Source organism: Vicugna pacos, unplaced genomic scaffold (genome assembly GCF_048564905.1).
Source record: "Vicugna pacos unplaced genomic scaffold, VicPac4 scaffold_13, whole genome shotgun sequence".
NCBI classification, from domain to species: domain Eukaryota; kingdom Metazoa; phylum Chordata; class Mammalia; order Artiodactyla; family Camelidae; genus Vicugna; species Vicugna pacos.
In genome coordinates, this window is record NW_027328734.1 from 821,527 (window position 1) to 835,302 (window position 13,776).

Here is a 13,776-nt window from a genome sequence, read left to right on the forward strand (position 1 = left end):
TGTTCTAAATTCTGAATTCAATATTTTCTATTCTATATTCTATATTCTGAGTTCTACATTCTTTATTCTAAATTCTATATTCAGTATTCTGTATTCTACATTATAAATTCTCTGTTCTGGATTCTATGTTGTAAATTCTATATTCATTAATCTGTATTCTATATTCTAAATTCTGTGTTCTGCATTCCATATTCTAAATTCCGTGTTCTGAATTCTGTTTTCCATATTCTATATTCTGTGTTCTACATTCTATATTCTGTATTCCATATTCTGCATTCCGTGTTCTATATTCTATATTCTGTGTTCTACGTTCTATATTCTAAATTCTGTATTCAGTATTCTGTTTTCTATATTCTAAATTCTGTGTTTTGCATTCCATGTTCTAAATCCTGGGTTCTGTATTCTGTTTTCCATATTCTAAATTCTGTGTTCTACATTCTATATTCTGTATTCCATTTTCTGCATTCCGTGTTCTATATTCTATATTCTGTGTTTTACGTTCTATCTTCAGTATTCGGTATTCTATATTCTAAATTCTGTGTTCTGCATTCCATGTTCTAAATTCTGGGTTTTATATTCTCTATTTTACATACTATATTCTGTGTTCTACATACTATATTATAAATTATATATTCAGTATTCTGTATTCTATATTCAAAATTCTGTATTCTGCTTTCCAAGTTCTAAATTCTTTATTCAGTATACTGTATTCTATATTCTAAATTATGTGTTCTGCATTCCATGTTCTAAATTCTGGGTTCTGTATTCTCTATTCTCTATTCTATATTCTGTGTTCTATATTCTATATTCTAAATTCTATATTCAGTATTCTTTATTCTATATTCTAAATTCTGTGTTCTACGTTCTATATTCAGTATTCTGTATTCTATATTCAAAATTCTGTGTTCTGAATTCCATGTTCTAAATTCTGGGTTTTATATTCTCTATTGTATATACTATTTTCTGTGTTCTACATTCTATATTATAAATTATATATTCAGTATTCTGTATTCTATATTCAAAATTCAGTGTTCTGCATTCCATGTTCTAAATTCGGGGTTCTGTATTCTGTTTTCCATATTCTATATTTTGTGTTCTACTTTCGATATTCTGTATAGTATATTCTGTATTTCGTGTTCTATATTCTATATTCTGTGTTCTTCAGTCTATATTATAAATTCTATATTCAGTATTTTGTATTCTATATTCTAAATTCTGTGTTCTTCATTCCATGTTCTAAATTCTGGCTTCTATATTCTCTATTCTGTATTCTATATTCTGTGTTCTACATTCTATATTCCAAATCCTATATTCAGTATTCTGTATTCTATATACTAAATTCTGTGTTCTGCATTCCATTTTCTAAATTTTGGATTCTGTATTCTGTTTTCCATATTCTATATTCTGTGTCCTACATTCTATATTCTAAATTCTGTATTCAGTATTCTGTATTCTATATTCTAAATTGTGTGTTCGACATTCTATATTCTAAATTCTATATTCAGTATTCTGTATTCTACATTCTAAATTCTGTGTTCTGCATTCTATGTTCTAAATTCTATATTCATTATTCTGTATTCTATATTCTAAATTATGTGTTCTGCATTCCATGTTCTAAATTCTGGGTTCTGTATACTCTTTTTCATATTCTATACTTTGGGTTCTACATTCTATATTCTGTATAATATATTCTGCATTCCGTGTTCTATATTCTATATTAAGTGTTCTAAATTCTATATTCTAAATTCTATATTCAGTATTCTGTTTCCTATATTCTAAACTCTGTGTTCTGCATTCCATGTTCTAAATTCTGTGTTCTGTATTCTATACTCTATATTCTATATTCTGGGTTCCACATTCTATATTCTAAATTCTATATTCATTATTCTGTTTTCTATATTCTAAACTCTGTGTTCTGCATTCCATGTTCTAAATTCTGTGTTCTGTATTCTCTACTCTATATTCTATATTCTGGGTTCCACATTCTATATTCTAAATTCTATATTCTGTGTTCTGTATTCTACATTCTAAATTTTGTGTTCTGCTTTCTATGTTATAAATTCTATATTCAGTATTCTGTATTATATATTCTAATTTCTGTGTTTTCCTTCCATGTTCTAAATTCTGGATTCTATATTTTCTATTCTATATTCTATATTCTGTGTTCTACATTCTTTATTCTAAATTCTATATTCAGTATTCTGTATTCTATAATCGGAATTCTGTGTTCTGCATTCCAAGTTCTAAATTCAGTGTTCTGTATTCTGGTTTACATATTCTAAATTCTATTTTCTACATTCTATATTTTGTATTCTATACCTGCATTCCGATTTCTATATTCTATATTCTGTGTTCTACGTTCTATATTCTATATTCTGTATTCAGTATTCTGTATTCTATATTCTAAATTCTGTGTTCTGCTTTCCATGTTCTAAATTCTGGGTTCTGTATACTGTTTTCCATATTCTATATTTTGTGTTCTACATTCGATATTCTGTATAATATATTCTGCATTTCGTGTTCTATATTCTTTATTCTGTGTTCGACATACTATATTCTAAATTCTATATTCAATATTCTGTATTCTACATTCTATTATCTGTGTTCTGCATTCTATGTTCTAAATTCTGGGTTCTATTTTCTCTATTCTCTATTCTATATTCTGTGTTCTACATTCTATAATCTAAATCCTATATTCAGTATTCTGTATTCTATATTCTAAATTCTGTGTTCTGCATTCCATGTTCTAAATTTTGGATTCTGTATTCTGTTTTCCATATTCTATATTCTTTGTTCTTCATTCTATATTTTGTATTCTATAACTGCATTCCGTATTCTATATACTATATTCTGTGCTCTACGTTCAATATTCTTAATTCTGTATTCAGTATTCTGTTTTCGATATTCTAATTTCTGTGTTCTGCCTTCCATGTTCTAAATTCTATGTTCTATATTCCCTGTTCTCTATTGTATATTCTGTGTTCTACATTCTATATTATATATTATATATTCAGTATTCTGTACTCTATATTCTATATTCTGTGTTCGACATTCTATATTCTAAATTCTATATTCAGTATTCTGTATTCTACATTGTAAATTCTGTGTTCTGCATTCTATGTTCTAAATTCTATATTCATTATTCTGTATTCTATATTCTAAATTCTGTGTTCTGCATTCCATGTTCTTAATTCCAGGTTCTGTATTCTGTTTTCCATATTCTATAATCTGTGTTCTACATTCAATATTCTGTGTACCATATTCTGCATTCCGTGTCTATATTCTATATTCTGTGTTCTACGTTCTAAATTCTAAATTCTGTATTCAGTATTCTGTTTTCTATATTCTAAATTCTGTGTTCTGCATTCTATGTTCTAAATTCTATATTCAGTATTCTGTATTATATATTCAAAATTCTGTGTTTCCATTCCATGTTCTAAATTCTGAATTCAATATTTTCTATTCTATATTCTATATTCTGAGTTCTACATTCTTTATTCTAAATTCTATATTCAGTATTCTGTATTCTACATTATAAATTCTCTGTTCTGGATTCTATGTTCTAAATTCTATATTCATTAATCTGTATTCTATATTCTAAATTCTGTGTTCTGCATTCCATGTTCTAAATTCCGGGTTCTGAATTATGTTTTCCATATTCTATATTCTGTGTTCTACATTCTATATTCTGTATTCCATATTCTGTATTCCGTGTTCTATATTCTATATTCTGTGTTCTACGTTCTATATTCTAAATACTGTATTCAGTATTCTGTTTTCTATATTCTAAATTATGTGTTCTGCATTCCATGTTCTAAATTCTGGGTTCTGTATTCTCTATTTTCTATTCTATATTCTGTGTTCTATATTCTATATTCTAAATTCTATATTCAGTATTCTTTATTCTATATTCTAAATTTTGTGTTCTGCTTTCTATATTCAGTATTCTGTATTCTATATTCTAAATTCTGTGTTCTGAATTCCATGTTCTAAATTCTGGGTTTTATATTCTCTATTGTATATACTATTTTCTGTGTTCTACATTTTATATTATAAATTATATATTCAGTATTCTGTATTCTATATTCAAAATTCAGTGTTCTGCATTCCATGTTCTAAATTCGGGGTTCTGTATTCTGTTTTCCATATTCTATATTTTGTGTTCTACATTCGATATTCTGTATAGTATATTCTGCATTTCGTTTTCTATATTCTATATTCTGTGTTCTTCAATCTATATTATAAATTCTATATTCAGTATTTTGTATTCTATATTCTAAATTCTGTGTTCTTCATTCCATGTTCTAAATTCTGGGTTCTATATTCTCTATTCTGTATTCTATATTCTGTGTTCTATATTCTATATTCTAAATCCTATATTCAGTATTCTGTATTCTATATACTAAATTCTGTGTTCTGCATTCCATTTTCTAAATTTTGGATTCTGTATTCTGTTTTCCATATTCTATATTCTGTGTCCTACATTCTATATTCTAAATTCTGTGTTCTGCATTCCATATTCTAAATTGTGGATTTTGTATTCTGTTTTCAATATTCTATATTCTGTGTTCTACATTCTATATTCTGTATAATATATTCTGCATTCCGTATTCTATATTCTATATTCTGTGTTCTACAATCTATATTCTAAATTCTATATTCAGTATTTTGTATTCTATATTCTAAATTCTGTGTTCTTCATTCCAAGTTGTAAATTATGGGTTCTGTATTTTGTATTCCATATTCTATATTCTTTGTTCTACATTCTATATTTTGTATTCTATAACTGAATTCTGTATTCTATATACTATATTCTGTGCTCTACGTTCTATATTCTTAATTCTGTATTCAGTATACTGTATTCGATATTCTAAATTCAGTGTTCTGCATTCCATGTTCTAAATTCTATGTTCTATATTCCCTGTTCTCTATTGTATATTCTGTGTTCTACATTCTATATTATATATTATATATTCAGTATTCTGTATTCTATATTCTATATTCTGTGTACGACATTCTATATTCTAAATTCTATATTCAGTATTCTGTATTATATATTCAAAATTCTGTGTTTTCATTCCATGTTCTAAATTCTGAATTCAATATTTTCTATTCTGTATTCTATATTCTGAGTTCTACATTCTTTATTCTAAATTCTATATTCAGTATTCTGTATTCTACATTATAAATTCTCTGTTCTGGATTCTATGTTCTAAATTCTATATTCATTAATCTGTATTCTATATTCTAAATTCTGTGTTCTGCATTCCATGTTCTTAATTCCGGGTTCTGAATTCTGTTTTCCATATTCTATATTCTGTGTTCTACATTCTATATTCTGTATTCCATATTCTGTATTCCGTGTTCTATATTCTATATTCAGTGTTCTACGTTCTATATTCTAAATTCTGTATTCAGTATTCTGTTTTCTATATTCTAAATTATGTGTTCTGCATTCCATGTTCTAAATTCTGGGTTCTGTATTCTCTATTCTCTATTCTATATTCTGTGTTCTATATTCTATATTCTAAATTCTATATTCAGTATTCTTTATTCTATATTCTAAATTCTGTGTTCTACGTTCTATATTCAGTATTCTGTATTCTATATTCTAAATTCTGTGTTCTGAATTCCATGTTCTAAATTCTGGGTTTTATATTCTCTATTGTATATACTATTTTCTGTGTTCTACATTCTATATTATAAATTATATATTCAGTATTCTGTATTCTATATTCAAAATTCAGTGTTCTGCATTCCATGTTCTAAATTCGGGGTTCTGTATTCTGTTTTCCATATTCTATATTTTGTGTTCTACATTCGATATTCTGTATAGTATATTCTGCATTTCGTGTTCTATATTCTATATTCTGTGTTCTTCAATCTATATTATAAATTCTATATTCAGTATTTTGTATTCTATATTCTAAATTCTGTGTTCTTCATTCCATGTTCTAAATTCTGGGTTCTATATTCTCTATTCTGTATTCTATATTCTGTGTTCTACATTCTATATTCTAAATCCTATATTCAGTATTCTGTATTCTATATACTAAATTCTGTGTTCTGCATTCCATTTTCTAAATTTTGGATTCTGTATTCTGTTTTCCATATTCTATATTCTGTGTCCTACATTCTATATTCTAAATTCTGTGTTCTGCATTCCATATTCTAAATTGTGGATTTTGTATTCTGTTTTCAATATTCTATATTCTGTGTTCTACATTCTATATTCTGTATAATATATTCTGCATTCCGTATTCTATATTCTATATTCTGTGTTCTACAATCTATATTCTAAATTCTATATTCAGTATTTTGTATTCTATATTCTAAATTCTGTGTTCTTCATTCCAAGTTGTAAATTATGGGTTCTGTATTTTGTATTCCATATTCTATATTCTTTGTTCTACATTCTATATTTTGTATTCTATAACTGAATTCTGTATTCTATATACTATATTCTGTGCTCTACGTTCTATATTCTTAATTCTGTATTCAGTATACTGTATTCGATATTCTAAATTCAGTGTTCTGCATTCCATGTTCTAAATTCTATGTTCTATATTCCCTGTTCTCTATTGTATATTCTGTGTTCTACATTCTATATTATATATTATATATTCAGTATTCTGTATTCTATATTCTATATTCTGTGTTCGACATTCTATATTCTAAATTCTATATTCAGTATTCTGTATTATATATTCAAAATTCTGTGTTTTCATTCCATGTTCTAAATTCTGAATTCAATATTTTCTATTCTATATTCTATATTCTGAGTTCTACATTCTTTATTCTAAATTCTATATTCAGTATTCTGTATTCTACATTATAAATTCTCTGTTCTGGATTCTATGTTCTAAATTCTATATTCATTAATCTGTATTCTATATTCTAAATTCTGTGTTCTGCATTCCATGTTCTAAATTCCGGGTTCTGAATTCTGTTTTCCATATTCTATATTCTGTGTTCTACATTCTATATTCTGTATTCCATATTCTGTATTCCGTGTTCTATATTCTATATTCTGTGTTCTACGTTCTATATTCTAAATTCTGTATTCAGTATTCTGTTTTCTATATTCTAAATTATGTGTTCTGCATTCCATGTTCTAAATTCTGGGTTCTGTATTCTCTATTCTCTATTCTATATTCTGTGTTCTACATTCTATATGATAAATTATATATTCAGTATTCTGTATTCTATATTCTAAATTCTCTATTCTGCATTCCAAGTTCTAAATTCTTTATTCAGTATTCTGTATTCTATATACTATATTCTGTGTTCGACATTCTATATTCTAAATTCTATATTCAGTATTCTGTATTCTACATTCTAAATTCTGTGTTCTGCATTCTATGTTCTAAATTCTATATTCAATATTCTGTATTCTATATTCTAAATTCTGTGTTCTGCATTCCATGTTCTAAACTCCGGTTTCTGTACTCTGTTTTCCATATTCTATATTCTGTGTTCTACATTCAATATTCTGTATACCATATTCTGCATTCCGTTTTTTATATTCTATATTCCGTGTTCTACGTTCTATATTCTCATTTCTGTATTCAGTATTCTGTTTTCTATATTATAAATTCTGTGTTCTGCATTCTATGTTCTAAATTCTATATTCAGTATTCTGTATTATATATTCTAATTTCTGTGTTTTCCTTCCATGTTCTAAATTCTGTATTCTATATTTTCTATTCTATATTCTATATTCTGTGTTCTACATTCTTTATTCTAAATTCTATATTCAGTATTCTGTATTCTATAATCGGAATTCTGTGTTCTGCATTCCAAGTTCTAAATCCAGTGTTCTGTATTCTGGTTTCCATATTCTAAATTCTATGTTCTACATTCTATATTTTGTATTCTATACCTGCATTCCGTATTCTATATTCTATATTCTGTGTTCTAAGTTTTATATTCTATATTCTGTATTCAGTATTCTGTATTCTATATTCTAAATTCTGTGTTGTGCTTTCCATGTTCTAATTTCTGGGTTCTGTATTCTGTTTTCCATTTTCTATATTTTGTGTTCTACATTCGATATTCTGTATAATATATTCTGCATTTTGTGTTCTATATTCTATATTCTGTGTTCTACAATCTATATTCTAAATTCTATATTCAGTATTCCGTATTCTATATTCTAAATTCTGTGTTCTGCATTCCATGTTCTAAATTCTGGGTTCTATATTCTCTATTCTCTATGCTATATTCTGTGTTCAACATTCTATATTCTAAATTCTATATTCAGTATTCTGTTTTCTATATTCTAAATTCTGTGTTCTGTATTCCATGTTCTAAATTCTGGGTTCTATATTCTCTAATCTATATTCTATATTATGTGTTCTACATTCTATACTCTAAAGCCTATATTCAGTATTCTGTATTCTATATTCTAAATTTTGTGTTCTGCATTACATGTTCTACATTTTGGATTCTGTATTCTGTTTTCCATATTCTATATTCTGTGTCCTACATTCTATATTCTAAATTCTGTATTCAGTATTCTGTATTCTATATTCTATATTCTAAATTCTGAGTTCTGCATTCCATGTTCTAAATTCTGGGTTCTATATTCTGTATTCTCTATTCTATATTCTGTGTTCGACATTCTATATTTTTAATTCTATATTCAGTATTCTGTATTCTACATTCTATATTCTGTGTTCTACATTCAATATTCTGTATACCATATTCTGCATTCCGTGTTCTATATTCTATATTCTGTGTTCTTCATTCTATATTCTAAATTCTATATTCAGTATTCTGTTTTCTATATTCTAAACTCTGTGTTCTGCATTCCATTTTCTAAATTCTGTGTTCTATATTCTATACTCTATATTCTATATTCTGGGTTCCACATTCTATATTCTAAATTCTATATTCAGTATTCTGTATTCTACATTCTAAATTGTGTGTTCTGCATTCTATGTTATAAATTCTATATTCAATATTCTGTATTATATATTCGAAATTCTGTGTTCTGCATTCCATGTTCTAAATACCGTGTTCTGTATTCTGTTTTCCATATTCTATATTCTGTGTTCTACATTCAATATTCTGTATACCATATTCTGCATTCCGTGTTCTATATTCTATATTCCGTGTTCTATGTTCTATATTCTATTTTCTGTATTCAGTATTCTGTTTTCTATATTATAAATTCTGTGTTTGTATTCTATGTTCTAAATTCTATAGTCAGTATTCTGTATAATATATTCTAAATTCTGTGTCTTCCTTCCATGTTCTAAATTCTGGATTCTATATTTTCTATTCTATATTCTATATTCTGTGTTCTACATTCTTTATTCTAAATTCTATATTCAGTATTCTTTATTCTATAATCTGAATTCTGGGTTCTGCTTTCCAAGTTCTAAATTCTGTGTTCTGTATTCTGGTTTCCATATTCTAAATTCTATGTTCTACATTCTATATTTTGTATTCTATATCTGCATTCCGTATTCTATATTCTATATACTGTGTTCTACGTTCTATATTCTAAATTCTGTATTCAGTATTCTGTATTCTATATTCTAAATTCTGTGTTTTGCATTCCATTTTCTAAATTCTGGGTTCTATATTCTGTTTTCCATATTCTAAATTCTGTGTTCTACATTCTATATTCTGTATTCCATTTTCTGCATTCCGTGTTCTATGTTCTATATTCTGTGTTTTACGTTCTATCTTCAGTATTCGGTATTCTATATTCTAAATTCTGTGTTTTGCATTCCATGTTCTAAATTCTGGGTTTTATATTCTCTATTTTACATACTATATTCTGTGTTCTACATTCTATATTATAAATTATATATTCAGTATTCTGTATTCTATATTCAAAATTCTGTATTCTGCTTTCCAAGTTCTAAATTCTTTATTCAGTATACTGTATTCTATATTCTAAATTCTGTGTTATGCATTCCATGTTCTAAATTCTGGGTTCTGTATTCTGTTTTCCATATTCTATATTTTGTGATCTACATTCGATATTCTGTATAGTATATGCTGCATTTCGTGTTCTATATTCTATATTCTGTGCTCTACAATCTATATTCTAAATTCTATATTCAGTATTCTGTTTTCTATATTCTAAATTCTGTGTTCTGCATTCCATGTTCTAAATTCTATATTCAGTATTCTGTATTATATATTCTATATTCTGTGTTTTCATTCCATGTTTTAAATTATGGTTTCAATATTTCCTATTCTAAATTCTATATTCTGAGTTCTACATTCTTTATTCTAAATTCTATATTCACTATTCTGTATTTTACATTCTAAATTCTGTGTTCTGGATTCTATGTTCTAATTTCTATATTCATTAATCTGTATTCTATATTCTAAATTCTGTGTTCTGCATTCTTTATTCTAAATTCTATATACATAATTCTTTATTCTATGATCTAAATTCTGTGTTCAGCATTCCATGTTCTAAATTCTGTGTTCTATATTCTCTATTCTATATTCTATATTGTGTGTTCTTCATTTTATACTCTACATACTTTATTTTGCATTCCGTAACCTATATTCTAAATTCTGAGTTATAATTCTAAATTCTTATCTCTATATTCAGTATTCTGTTTCCTATCTTCTAAATTCTGTGTTCTGAATTCTATTTTCTAAATTCTATATTCAGTATTCTGTTTTATATATTCTAAATTCTGTGTTTGCATTCCACGTTCTAAATTCTGGTTTCTATATTTTATATAGTATATTCTATATTCTGTGTTCTACATTCTATATTCTTATTTCTATATTCATTATTCTGTATTCTATATTCTAAATTATGTGTTCTGCATTCCATGTTCTAAATTCTGGGTTCTGTATTCTGTTTTTCATATTCTATACTTTGTGTTCTACATTCTATATTCTGTATAATATATTCTGCATTCCGTGTTCTATATTCTATATTCTGTGTTCTACATTCTATATTCTAAATTCTATATTCAGTATTCTGTTTCCTATATTCTAAACTCTGTGTTCTGCATTCCATGTTCTAAATTCTGTGTTCTGTATTCTCTACTCTATATTCTATATTCTGGGTTCCACATTCTATATTCTAAATTCTATATTCATTATTCTGTTTTCTATATTCTAAACTCTGTGTTCTGCATTCCATGTTCTAAATTCTGTGTTCTGTATTCTCTACTCTATATTCTATATTCTGGGTTCCACATTCTATATTCTAAATTCTATATTCTGTATTCTGTATTCTACATTCTAAATTCTGTGTTCTGCATTCTATGTTATAAATTCTATATTCAATATTCTGTATTCTATATTCGAAATTCTGTGTTCTGCATTCCATGTTCTAAATACCGTGTTCTGTATTCTGTTTTCCATATTCTAAATTCTGTGTTCTACATTATATATTCTGTATACCATATTCTGCATTCCGTGTTCTATATTCTATATTCCGTGTTCTATGTTCTATATCTAATTTCTGTATTCAGTATTCTGTTTTCTATATTATAAATTCTGTGTTTGCATTCTATGTTCTAAATTCTATATACAGTATTCTGTATATTTTATTCTAAATTCTGTGTCTTCCTTCCATGTTCTAAATTCTTGATTCTATATTTTCTATTCTATATTCTATATTCTGTGTTCTACATTCTTTATTCTAAATTCTATATTCAATATTCTTTATTCTATAATCTGAATTCTGGGTTCTGCATTCCAATTTCTAATTTCAGTGTTCTGTATTCTGGTTTCCATTTTCTAAATTCTATGTTCTACATTCTATATTTTGTATTCTATACCTGCATTCCGTATTCTATATTCTATATTCTGTGTTCTATGTTCTATATTCTTTATTCTGTATTCAGTATTCTGTATTCTATATTCTAAATTCTGTGTTCTACTTTCCATGTTCTAAAATCTGGGTTCTGTATACTGTTTTCCATATTCTATATTTTGTGTTCTACATTCTTTATTCTAAATTCTATATTCAGTATTCTTTATTCTATAATCTGAATTCTGGGTTCTGCATTCCAAGTTCTAAATTCTGTGTTCTGTATTCTGGTTTCCATATTCTAAATTCTATGTTCTACATTCTATATTTTGTATTCTATATCTGCATTCCGTATTCTATATTCTATATACTGTGTTCTACGTTCTAAATTCTAAATTCTGTATTCAATATTATGTATTCTATATTCTAAATTCTGTGTTTTGCATTCCATTTTCTAAATTCTGGGTTCTGTATTCTGTTTTCCATATTCTAAATTCTGTGTTCTACATTCTATATTCTGTATTCCATTTTCTGCATTCCGTGTTCTATGTTCAATATTCTGTGTTTTACGTTCTATCTTCAGTTTTCGGTTTTCTATATTCTAAATTCTGTGTTTTGCATTCCATGTTCTAAATTCTGGGTTTTATATTCTCTATTTTACATACTATATTCTGTGTTCTACATTCTATATTATAAATTATATATTCAGTATTCTGTATTCTATATTCAAAATTCTATATTCTGCTTTCCAAGTTCTAAATTCATTATTCAGAATTCTGTATTCTATATTCTAAATACTGTGTTCTGCATTCCATGTTCTAAATTCTGGGTTCTGTATTCTGTTTTCCATATTTTAAATTTTGTGATCTACATTCGATATTCTGTATAGTATATTCTGCATTTCGTGTTCTATATTCTATATTCTGTGCTCTACAATCTATATTCTAAATTCTATATTCAGTATTCTGTTTTCTATATTCTAAATTCTGTGTTCTGCATTCCATGTTCTAAATTCTATATTCAGTATTCTGTATTATATATTCTAAATTCTGTGTTTTCATTCCATGATTTAAATTATGGATTCAATATTTTCTATTCTATATTCTATATTCTGAGTTCTACATTCTTTATTCTAAATACTATATTCACTATTCTGTATTTTACATTCTAAATTCTGTGTTCTGGATTCTATGTTCTAATTTCTATATTCATTATTCTGTATTCTATATTCTAAATTCTGTGTTCTGCATTCTATATTCTAAATTCTATATACATAATTCTTTATTCTATGATCTAAATTCTGTGTTCAGCATTCCATGTTCTATATTCTGTGTTCTATATTATCTATTCTATATTCTATATTGTGTGTTCTTCATTTTATACTCTACATACTATATTTTGCATTCCGTAACCTATATTCTAAATTCTGAGTTATAATTCTAAATTCTTTTCTCTATATTCAGTATTCTGTTTCCTATCTTCTAAATTCTGTGTTCTGCATTCTATATTCTAAATTCTATATTCAGTATTCTGTATTCTACATTCTATATTCTGTGTTCTGCATTCTATTTTCTAAATTCTGGGTTCTATTTTCTCTATTCTCTATTCTATATTCTGTGTTCTACATTCTATATTCTAAATCCTATATTCAGTATTCTGTATTCTATATTCTAAATTCTGTGTTCTGCATTCAATGTTCTAAATTTTGGATTCTGTATTCTGATTCCATATTCTATATTCTTTGTTCTTCATTCTATATTTTGTATTCTATAACTGCATTCCGTATTCTATATACTATATTCTGTGCTCTACGTTCTATATTCTTAATTCTGTATTCAGTACACTGTATTCGATATTCTAATTTCTGTGTTCTGCATTCCATGTTCTAAATTCTATGTTCTATATTCCCTGTTCTCTATTGTATATTCTGTGTTCTACATTCTATATTATATATTATATAATCAGTATTCTGTATTCTATATTCTATATTCTGTTTTCGACATTCTATATTCTAAATTCTATATTCAGTATTC